This window comes from Panthera pardus, unplaced genomic scaffold, assembly GCF_024362965.1.
Source record: "Panthera pardus isolate Hobbes unplaced genomic scaffold, ASM2436296v1 HiC_scaffold_20, whole genome shotgun sequence".
Classification (NCBI taxonomy): Eukaryota; Metazoa; Chordata; class Mammalia; order Carnivora; family Felidae; genus Panthera; species Panthera pardus.
This window is the reverse complement of record NW_026526766.1, coordinates 4,375,560-4,386,308: the sequence shown is the minus strand read 5'-3', so window position 1 is coordinate 4,386,308 and position 10,749 is coordinate 4,375,560. Positions and strand designations below refer to the sequence as shown.

At 47.5% G+C, this 10,749-nt stretch overlaps 1 long non-coding RNA gene across 2 annotated transcripts in view; it reads right to left on the bottom strand.

The window, feature by feature from the left end:
- Window positions 1–10,749, bottom strand: part of LOC109275521 (uncharacterized) — a 45,135-nt gene that overhangs the window by 8,219 nt on the left and 26,167 nt on the right. The gene's annotated exons all lie outside the window — the stretch shown is intronic.

Below are 10,749 nucleotides of genomic sequence, written 5' to 3'. Positions count from 1 at the left end.
AAGCTGCCTCCCTTAGATTCTTAAAAGTGGCCCTTTGCAGGCGCCTGGAGTGCTCAGTCGATGAAGCGTCCGACTTCGGCTCAGGTCATGATGTGGCGGTTTGTGAGTTCGAGCCCCATGTTGGGCTCTGTGCCGACAGCTCGGAGCCTGGAGCCCGCTTTGGATTCTGGGTCTCCCTCTCTCTCTGCCCCTCCCCCATTCACACTCTGTCTCTCGCTCTCCAAAATAAACATTAAAACAAAAGTGGCCCTTTGAATTATAGGCAATGCTAATAACGCACATACATGCTATCCACACTGTCCTTTTGGCCACAGAGACCAGTTTTCTCTCTTAAATGCCCTGGCTCTTAGAGGAGTGTGGTTGCTTAGAGGATTAGCCCTTGGCCTTCTGTCTTCATATTTTATCCGTGGCTGGGTGAGGCCCAGAGGCAAGCCCATCTCATTTTCAGAGCACACAAGAGCACTAAACTATTACGTGGCTCTTGGGATCCCAAAGCACCTGACAGCCTGGAACGGGTGAAATGAACCTAACGTGGATTACAACAGGGATAAAGTGTAAAGTCAGATTCCCATGTTAAATGAAAACACAAGTAATGCCGTCCACGTTCACAGTTGGGAGAAAAGCAATACAATAAATACATATTGTGGGGAGAGGGGGGGAAGCTTTAGTTCCTTCCCTCCAGCTTATGAAGTCAGCTCCCAGGGGATGTTGGGTTGTGTCCATGCAAACGATGTCCAGACATGAAGACAATGGTCCTGTCACACCTGGGTGGATGTAGCTAGGGGTGGCAGGAGTAAACACTCCAAAGGCACCTAGCGGACGTGGCCAATCTCAAGGCCACAAAGTAGAAGGTATTAAGAAACCTTGAGAAACTGCCCCGAAAAGAGGTGAACCTTCTATAGTGTGTGGTACTACAAGGGGATTAAGAACAAGCAGATGATAGCAAGAAAGGTCAATCTGGTGGCTTAATCCGCAGGGCGTGCGACTCTTGATCTCCGGGGTCGTGAGTTTGAGCCCTGGGATGGGGGTAGAGTTTACTTAAATAAACAGAAAACAACATGTATATTTAAAAAGGAAAGGTAAACCCGAGTCATTTCAAGGAAGGAGGAGGCATTTGTGAGAAGCAAAGGGGCCTGCCTGGGGCCGTAGCATCTTCCGGGTCAATTGCTCCTGTCAGTTGTCATGGAGAATACTTGGATTTAAACACGGAGGCCTTCTTCCTCTTTATGATCTCGAGCGTCTAAGATATGGATGGGACGATGTCTAGAATGTTGAAGAATGGTAGGGGCACTCAGTCTGTTAAGTGTCCGACTTCGGCTCAGGTCACGATCTCACGGTTCGTGGGTTCGAGCCCCGCCTTAGACTCTGTGCTGACAGCTCAGAGCCTGGAGCCCGCTTCGGATTCTGTGTCTTCCTCCCTCTCCGCCCCTCTGCCACTTGCACCGTGTCTCTCTCTCTCTCTCTCTCTCTCTCTCCCACCCAAAAATAAATAAATGTTAAAAAAAATTAAAAAAAAAAAAGAATGGCAGAAACAAGGAATTCCACGCTCACTAGGAACCAAAGAAACCGAGCGTGTTTGCACTGTGACACTTCTGTTTCATGGCGCGTGGCATGGGAACTTCCCACTCCCAAAGTTCCAAAAAATGATACAAAATGCTTATACACCGAATAAATCTTTAACGGTTCTCCAAAAGCCAGGATGGGAAGGCTCGGACCACCGTAGTTCCTAACAATTCCCAGAAAGATGGTTATCGGGTAGGGCTGGATAGGGAGGAAGCTGTGGGAGTCTCCACCACAGCCACCAGGCATAGGACAGGGACGGGAGCCTGCTGGCCAGCCGGAGACAACGTGGTCCCGTGACCATCCACTGCTGAAAGATGGGGAAGGGCAGGAGAGCGGAGGCGCGGGGTGAGGTGAGGATTTGAGGGAGGCCAGGATGAATCTGGGAGGGATGCGTGGCTGGTCTGTAAAGGCAGCAGAGGCGGCCTGTGGGGACAGCAGATCCGGAGGCCGGAGTATTCTGCCTGAACTCCGGGGAATCGTTTTGCCTCGGGAATGCGGCGGGACACGGCTGCACTCTCCAGTGAGCGCATGGGCACGGGCTTCGCGGTGCTCTGGGCTTCTGCCCAGTGCCACTGACAGTGGCTATGCCTTGCGGAGCTCTTCCTCCATCCGTGATGCAAATGTAAAGTTACTGCGCTGTATTAGCGTTCCCCAGAGACACAGAAGCACGGGATAGGAGGATATTTATACATAGAGATATACGGAGGGAGACTGAGATATATTATGAGTAATTGCCTCATGCAATTATGGGGGCTGACAAGTCCCACAATCTGTTTGCAAAATGGAGGTCCAGAGAAGTCAAGCCAGTTGTATGACTCAGTCCAAGTCTGAAGGCTGGAGGACCAGGTGAGCCAGTGGTGTTTACCCAGTGAGATGTGGTGTCTCAGCCCTGGCAGGCAGAGGGGGAATTCTCCCTTCCTCCACCTTTTTGTTCTATTCATGCCCTCGCCGGATCGGACGAGGCCCACCACGCTGGGGAGGGCATCGGCCTCTCTCGGTCCTCTGATTCAAATGCTAACCGTGCCCCGAAAGGTCCTCACAGACACGCCCAGAAACACGCTCGATCTGGGCATCCCGTGGCCAGCCAAGCTGACACATGAAAGTAACCATCACACCTGCCCAAGCTCACTGAGCCGGCAGGCGGGGGGCAGGGATGTGATGTCCGAAAGCCCTGCTGCTAACCACAGCGTACCCCCGCCTTAACTAGCGGTGCCTCGCAAGGCAGAACTCGGAGAGGAAGGGGAAGAAGCACAGTAGTTTGTCCCCTTCGTTTGGGCCTGATTGCCTCGTGTCTCATGTTGGGTCTGTTCATGTTTGTTTTTCTGCTGCCGAGTGAGCACCCAAAACCCACATCGAGTCGCGTCGCTCGCCCTCAGTAGACCCTCCCGTTAATAAATACTAACGGCCAGGCTCCCTTGCCTGGAACTCGAGGCGCTCGTCATTTTAGCGGACACCAAATTTGCAGACACCCCTCCTTTCTTCACCTGTGAGTTCCGAACCGGGGGCTGCAGCCGCAAGGGAGCGTGGTGCGAACTTGACAGAGACTAGCCACGCGCTGTATGTACACGTGTGGCTGTGGCTCGGTGAACATTTAACCTTATGTAGGTTTCTGCTCACGGCGTAGAATGGGTCTTCCTGTAGGACACAGTCAAAGCCGTATGAAGCCACAGCTTTGTACCACTGACGTCTGCTGTTTTCCCTGGAGCCCCGGTGTCCCATGAGGAAGCTTCGGGGACCCATGGGAGGCCAGGGGAGGGGAAGAGGCCGCTGCTGGTAATCAGCGCCCTGCTCCGCTTTCTCTTGGTTTCGGGCTTTTCTGCCCATCCTCACTCTGTGAAGATATCCTCCCTCCCCCAGACCTGGGTGTTCTTCTCCCTTTGAATTTCTACCGCATGTACCTGCCCGGCCTCAACCACGTGCTGTCTTGTACTATTTGTCTTTCCTCCAGCGGAAACAGGTGGTCGCCATTCAAGTAGCATTGTTCGAAGTAAGTTCTGATACAAGAACATTAGAACAAAGGTTTCAGGACAACCGTTTTGCAGATCAAAATGCATCTGTTCCATATTACTGGTGTCCCTCAGTCTTTCAATCCAAAAGTTAGTTTTCGTCGTGTATGCCTAAAACACATGCACTCTTGTAAGTCGATCACGTCTCAATTTAAAAAATAAATTTTGTTTTGAAAACATAAAGATAAAACTCTGTCCTCTGAAATTGTACCCTTTAAGGACAGCTAAGAATAACTTGAGTAACCCGACCGGGCTCTGAAAATGCAAAACAAAATGGTCCTAGTTTTTTTAGACCAGAGAGTTGCAACTTTTGCTGGGTTATCCCACAGTTACTAGCTTTTAAAAAAATGGGTCCATCCATCCATTTATCTTCTCATCCACCCATCAATCCTGAGAGAGAGAGAGAGAGAGAGAGAGAGGATGCATATACTAAAGTCATTTAAAACATTAAACATTAGTAAAGGTTAATATCTCATTTTTGGAAAAATAAATATCAAAAGAATTTCCAATATTGTTCTCATATCGCAGAGGATAATATTGTAAACATCCTGGGCATTAGGACCCCACTTATGACCACAGCTCTGTGTGAGGGGCTCAGAGGCTGTGGGGTAATAGCTCTTTGTACATTTGATGAACTGATTGGGAGCCTTTTTTTTTTTTTTTAAAGTTTATTTATTTTTGACAAAGAGCAGGGGATGGGCAGACAGAGAGAGAATCCCAGGCAGGCTCTGCATTGTCAGCGTGGAGCCCGATGTGGGGCTCGGACCCACAGACTGTGAGATCATGATCTGAGCCAAAACCGAGAGTCAGGCTTAACAGGCTGAGCCACCCAAGCGCCCCAGAAATCTCTTTTTTAAATTTTTTGAAAGGTGTATTTTAGGACCTCAGCTCAAAGCTCTTAGATGTTTCTGAATTTTAAAGATACAGCCACATCCTTAATTTATTCTTCCCCCTATCTCTTTTCACCAGCCTGGAATTGAGTAGGTGATACAGCATTATTGATATTTTCCAGTTCTGAACTATTTTGCACACCTCTACTATATTGGCATGGAGCCTGGGTTTTCTAAGGTGTCTAAAGACTTGCCTCTTAGAAAAGCGGGCAGGAGAGTCACAGGTTGGCTTGTGTGCCTTCCAGCGGTCAGGGAAAGCTTACCCTGCACACCACCCAGCAAAGTCTAACGACACAGGAAGCTGGGCTCTGAACCCATCAGGACCTGTGCTTATTCCAGGAACCAGACACCCCTGTATGGGATATAAGACCCCCTTTTAAAGGCAGTAAGTCCTCTGAGGGCTGGTGTTCAAATAGGCTTTGGGGAAACCATCACCTGTTAAAGTTTTTGTGGGGAACATCTCTGGATCAGTCTTTTAAGGAATACCATCTGGCCTCTGAACTTAGAGCTTCTTTAAAATTACTACTGACCCCAAAGTCATTCTATTTTGCTATTTTCCGCTTTGGGTTCTGGCTTGAATGAATCCTGTCCGATATTTTTACGGTATTTATTTGTAAGATTCACCAATTGCTACCATTCACTATGTCTTGGGCTTCCAATGGAATAAAAACATTATTTAAAAAATTAAAAAAAATGTTTTAATGTTTATATTTGAGAGAGAGAGGGAGACAGAGTGCTAGATGGGGAGGGGCAGAGAGAGGGAGACACAGTATCCGAAGCAGGCTCCAGGCTCCAAGCTGTCAGCACCGAGCCCCACACAGGGCCAGAACCCACGAACCATGAGATCATGACCTGAGCCAAAGTTGGATGCTTAACCAATTGAGCCACCCAGGCGCCCCTAAAATAGTATTTTAAAAGGTACACTTCTAAACTTCTTATCCCCTTTTATGAATGTTTCCTAATGAATCCTCATTAAGCCATTAAAGTAAGTATGATAATTTATTATTACGTATTTGTTTTTCTATAAAATGAGAACAGCTTGTCTGTAATGGTCACAGAAGCTTCCAGAACATCTGCTTTGAAGTTAACTTCCAAAGGCCTCGTGTGGAACAATCTGTTCTCCGCGTACGGGACTCAATCATTGCTCAAGTCCCTGAGAAGCGATGGCAGCAAATCAACTCCTGCTGGTTCGATTTGCACTATTTTTAAGCCATTTTATTTTTGGCAGTAGATACTCTGTTTCTTGACACATACTAGTTACTTAGAAGAATTCCACCAATATTCCATTTCTATACTAAGGCTAAAGGTTAAGTCGGGAAGAGATACCCAGAGTAAATTCGAAGAGCGCAGATACAAAAACACGGGAGTTGTGAATGTTTGAGGCGTCCCGAATTTTGAATCTTTGAGGTGTTCTTGTGATTTGAGGCGCTCCTGAGATGAGTCAGAGGATCGGAAAGCCAAGTTGGAGTAATCTTGCACAACCCGTAGGATCTGTATCCGCTGAGCTTTTGTTGTGTGATTCACTGTAGGAGCATCTCGCTTCCCACCAATTTTACCTGCGGTTTTCTGGTTAACTTTTACTTTATTTATTTATTTATTTATTTATTTATTTATTTATTTTTAAATTTTTTAACATTTATTCATTTTCAAAGAGACAGAGAGAGACAGAGCATGAGTGGGGAAGGTGCAGAGAGAGAGGATGACACAGAATCTGAAGCAGGCTCCAGGCTCTGTGCTGTTAGCACAGAGCCGGATGCGGGGCTTGAACTCCGAATGGCGAGATCATGACCTGAGCAGAAGTCAGATGCTCAACCGACTGAGCCACCCAGGCGCCCCTCCGGTTAACTTTTAAAAATACAGATGGGATCCAAGCCAGTCTTCTGGTTTCTTGCCGCGTAGACTCAGCTTTGCTAGTCAAGGTGTGGTCTGAGCTCCAGCGCTGAGAACCTGACACAGAAGCTTCTAGAAACACAGAATCTCAGGCCCCGCCCAGAATTAGAATTAGTTTCCATATCTGTAAGGCGAGAATACCTGACTTACCTCACTTCACTGAATTATCCTGCTGATGAAGAGGGAAGAATTATGGAAGAACTTTGGAAAGCTAAGGCTGAAACACCAAACAAAGGCTTAGGTGTAATTGAGTGCCCACAGGCGTGAAGACGTACCCGAGCTGAATGCCTAGAAACGGAGAGCAGAATGGTGGCTGTCAGGGGCCGCGGGTGGGATAGGCAGGAAGAGTCTGGAAACAGGACACGCACTCCAGCTCTGAGATGCATGAGGTCTGAGGATCTGATATAAATCACGATGACTACAGCTGATGACAGTGTAGAGCTGAAATTGGCTGTGAGAGGAGAGCTTACAGGGTCTCCCCAAACAAAAGGTAAACGTGTGAGGTGAAGGATATGATAACTCATCGGGGGATCCTCTCCCAACGTGCACATACATCACATCATCACATCATGCACTTCATGTCATGGTTTTGCCAGTGACGCCTCAATAAGACGGGAGGAGAAGGAAGAAAAAGGGCATAGCGTATAGAGTATCAGGCGACTGTGTTAGCATGGTTAGCACCACAAAGCACCACAGCCCGGCAGCTTAAACCACAGATACTTATTTTTCTTAGTTCTGGACACTGGAAGTTCGAGGTCAAGGTCGGTTTCTCCTTGGGGGCACCCGGGTGGCTCAGTCGGTTGAATACCCAACTTAGGCACAGGTCATGATTTCACGGCTTGTGGGTTCGAGCCCGGTGTCAGGCTCTGTGCTGACAGCTCAGAGCCTGGAGCCTGCTTCGGTTTCTGTGTCTCCCTCTCTCTCTGCCTCTGCAAAGAGCCTGCCTCCTCTCTGAGGTACGGGGGGTTAGGGCTTCCACATATACATCTTGAAAGGACACAATTCAGCCCGTAAGTGACTCATGTAACTTAGCATAGTAAGTAGTTGGTGGTAGTTTTATAAAGCAAAACTTAGCATAGTAAGTAGTTGGTGGTAGTTTTATAAAGCAAAAGTACCTCCTTCATGGTTTATCCACTCCACAAATGCGGCCAATCGTTAGGGTTTCCAGTGCTTTCCAACAGTCACTTCAGAAATGCAGGTACCATTAAACTGACAATGGCGAACCAAGGCGCATCACCCCTGGTAAGTGGGAATTGACTCCAATGCACCTCAAATAGATAAAGATGGGTCTACGGTATTTTTCAAGTTATAAAAATATAAAAGGAACATAGTATATAGAAGTATAGAAAGAAAATTTTAACGTTTCCACTTCTCCCATCCGATCCTCATCAGATGACCAGTGGTAAGCACTTCAGTAGGATGTATTTTTCCATGTTAAAAATGCTTGCAGGGGCGCCTCGGTGGCTCAGTTAAGCGCCCGACTCTTGATTTTGGCTCAGGTCATGGTCTTGTAGTCGGTGGGATTGAGCCCCACGCTGGGCTCTGTGCAGACAATGTGGAGTCTGCTTGGGATCCATTCTCTCTCTCTCTCTGATCCTCTCCTGCTGTCTCTCTCTTAAAATAAATAGACTTGGAATAATAATAATAATAATAATAATAATAATAATAATAATGCCTGTATATGAGAACTGACACTAAGGCACACGCAAATATGGGAGTCCACATGGAGGTATTTTCACACCCACCTCACTTTTATCAGAAATCCTTCATCATATCTCAGCTTCGTGATATCTTTCAGTGGAGGTAGATTTAACGGCTCAACGTTCTATGTCATCAACACATCTCAGTGGGAGGAGGGGTGCACAATGCACCTTCCTCTTGCTGGTGACAGCAGGAAGTCCCAGCGCCCGACGTCTTTCTTGAGCAGACCTCGCCCGTTGGCCACCTGACGGCTCTCCCCGGTGCGCTGTCCTCTTGCCGCCCTCACAACAGAGAGCTTAGGAACAAGACAGATGTCCACTTTCCTAGACTCCCTTGCAGCGAAGGAAGGAGATGTGACCCCCATTTTTCAGCGAGATATAAGGGAAGTCAGCTGTGGCTTCCAACAAAGATCTCTCTCTCCTGACAGAAGGAAAGGCGTCCACAACGCTCTTCTCTGCCGTGACATAAAGTCACGTGGGGCCAACGAGCCCATGGGGGAGGGCCAGGAAACAGCAAGGGTGTTCCTCCACCCAGAAGAAGAAGAGCTCCCCAGGAATTGGACCACGTTGACATTAGGGACTTTCAGTCATCAAAATACACCACAGGCTGGAAGATCTCTACCAGCGCCTATAACCAACCCGAGAGTCATGATCAGATTATACTAAAAACTCCTACCAATCCGTACGTAAAGGGGCACGCTTCACCACAGAGGATATCCAAAGGGCTAGTAGGCATATGAACAAGAGCCCAACGTTCTTGGTTATCAACAAAATGCAAATCAAAACCACAGTGAGATCCACCATCCAGCCACCAGAAGGCCTAAAATCAAAAGGCTGAAAATACCAAGATTTGACAAAGATATCGAGCAAGTGGAACGTTCAGACGCTGTTGGTAGGAATGTAAGTTGACATAATGAATTCAAAAACTATTTGTCAGTATCTCCTAAGGATGGACATATCCGCAGATCTCAGGGGCATCTTCCCGCCGTTCTGGTCACTGCCACCTCAGAGAGGCATCACAGAGGGGACGGTGCCGTGGGCAGGAGCAGCGGACCCCGCACCCTCAAGATCTCTTCCTCACCTCCACTGTCCCTACTCATCATTTGCTTGGTGTCCCCCTGGCCTGGCGGGAGGCGGCAGACACGGCCTCTGGGTAGGAGACCCCCGCCCAGAGCCTCAGTCTCACGGCAGAGCCGGACTTGCCGTGTGTCTCTGTCCCGTTAGGACACCTGCTGTCTTGTTGTCTTTCCATCCTGGTGTTTGTTACAGCCGTCAAAGGAACGCCAATCTAGCAGCTACGAGACGCAAGCAAATATAGAGCCGCATAATGCAGCGATCAAACAGCCGCAGCAGCCACAGCGGGGCAGACCGAAATGGCCCTTCTCGAAGTGAAAGCGGTCCGCAGACAGCAGTCCCGATGAAGTAAGGGTGTACGCGTACATGCACAGCCTCGCCCAACTATGAGGAGACAGCCGGGGAAACCTGGGATCCCAACATTCTGCAGGACACCTGGCCCGCTGGGCTCTTCAAAAAAGGGAATGTTTTTAGAAGGAAAAGAAGAAGCGGGGACTGCTTCAGATTACAACCAGCCTAACCAGTGCAACGTGTGAATTTTACATAGAAAAAAAGTTATGGAAGACCTACCGGGAAATTCTAAGTATCGGTGACTTTGCAGAATACTTATCAGGTATTAGGTGTGATAAAGGTATTACATAGAACAATTTCCTTATTCTTCAGACATACATATTTAAACATGTGGGAGTAAAATATGATGTCTGCAAGTCCCTTCGAAAAACAACTGGTGAGGTTACCTTTTACCAGTTACTGGTAACAAACATAGTTTTTACCAGTTAACAAATTGGTAAAAGGTATACACGTGTTTGCTGTACTCTTTTTTCAAGTTTTTTGTATATTTAAATTTTTTTCAGAAGAATTTCAGGAAAAGAGTCTCTAAGTAATGAAAAATAAAACTTAGTTTTATTATTGTTTTTAATGTTTATTTATTTTTCAGAGAGAGAGAGAGAGAGTGCGTATGGGGAGGGGCAGAGAGAGACACAGAATCCGAAGCAGGCTCCAGGCTCTGAGCTGTCAGCACAGAGCCCTGATGCAGGGCTTGAACTCATTGACTGCGAGATCATGACCTGAGCTGAAGTTGGACGCTTAACCAGTTGAGCTACACGGGCACCCCTAAAACTTAGTTTTAAATATAAATTTGATGCTAAGGGGCACCTGGGTGGCTCAGTCAGTTAAGGGTCCGACTTCAGGTCAGGTCATAATCTTGCGGTCCGTGAGTTCGAGCCCCGCGGCAGGCTCTGTGCTGACAGCTCAGAGCCTGGAGCCTGCTTCAGATTCTGTGTCTCCCCCTCTCTCTCTACCCCTCCCCTGCTCATGCTCTGTCTCTCTCTCTCCTTCAAAAATAAATAAACATTAAAAAAATATTTTTTAATTTGATGTTAAAACAATAGGGACCATAACACCCTGCTCCAGAAATGTGTCACGTGGCAAAATCTATGGTTTTGTTTTACATTCTGAACATTTACTGCAGCGAAACGCAGAGAAATAGGATATGAAGCCGCAAAACCCAGAGAAATAAAGACATGGCCAATAGCTTTGATAAAGACCCAGGGAGAGAGTGAGCACAGATCCCAAATGCACAGAGAGACACAGAGATGCTCTCACACGAAGTGGCAACAGCACCCA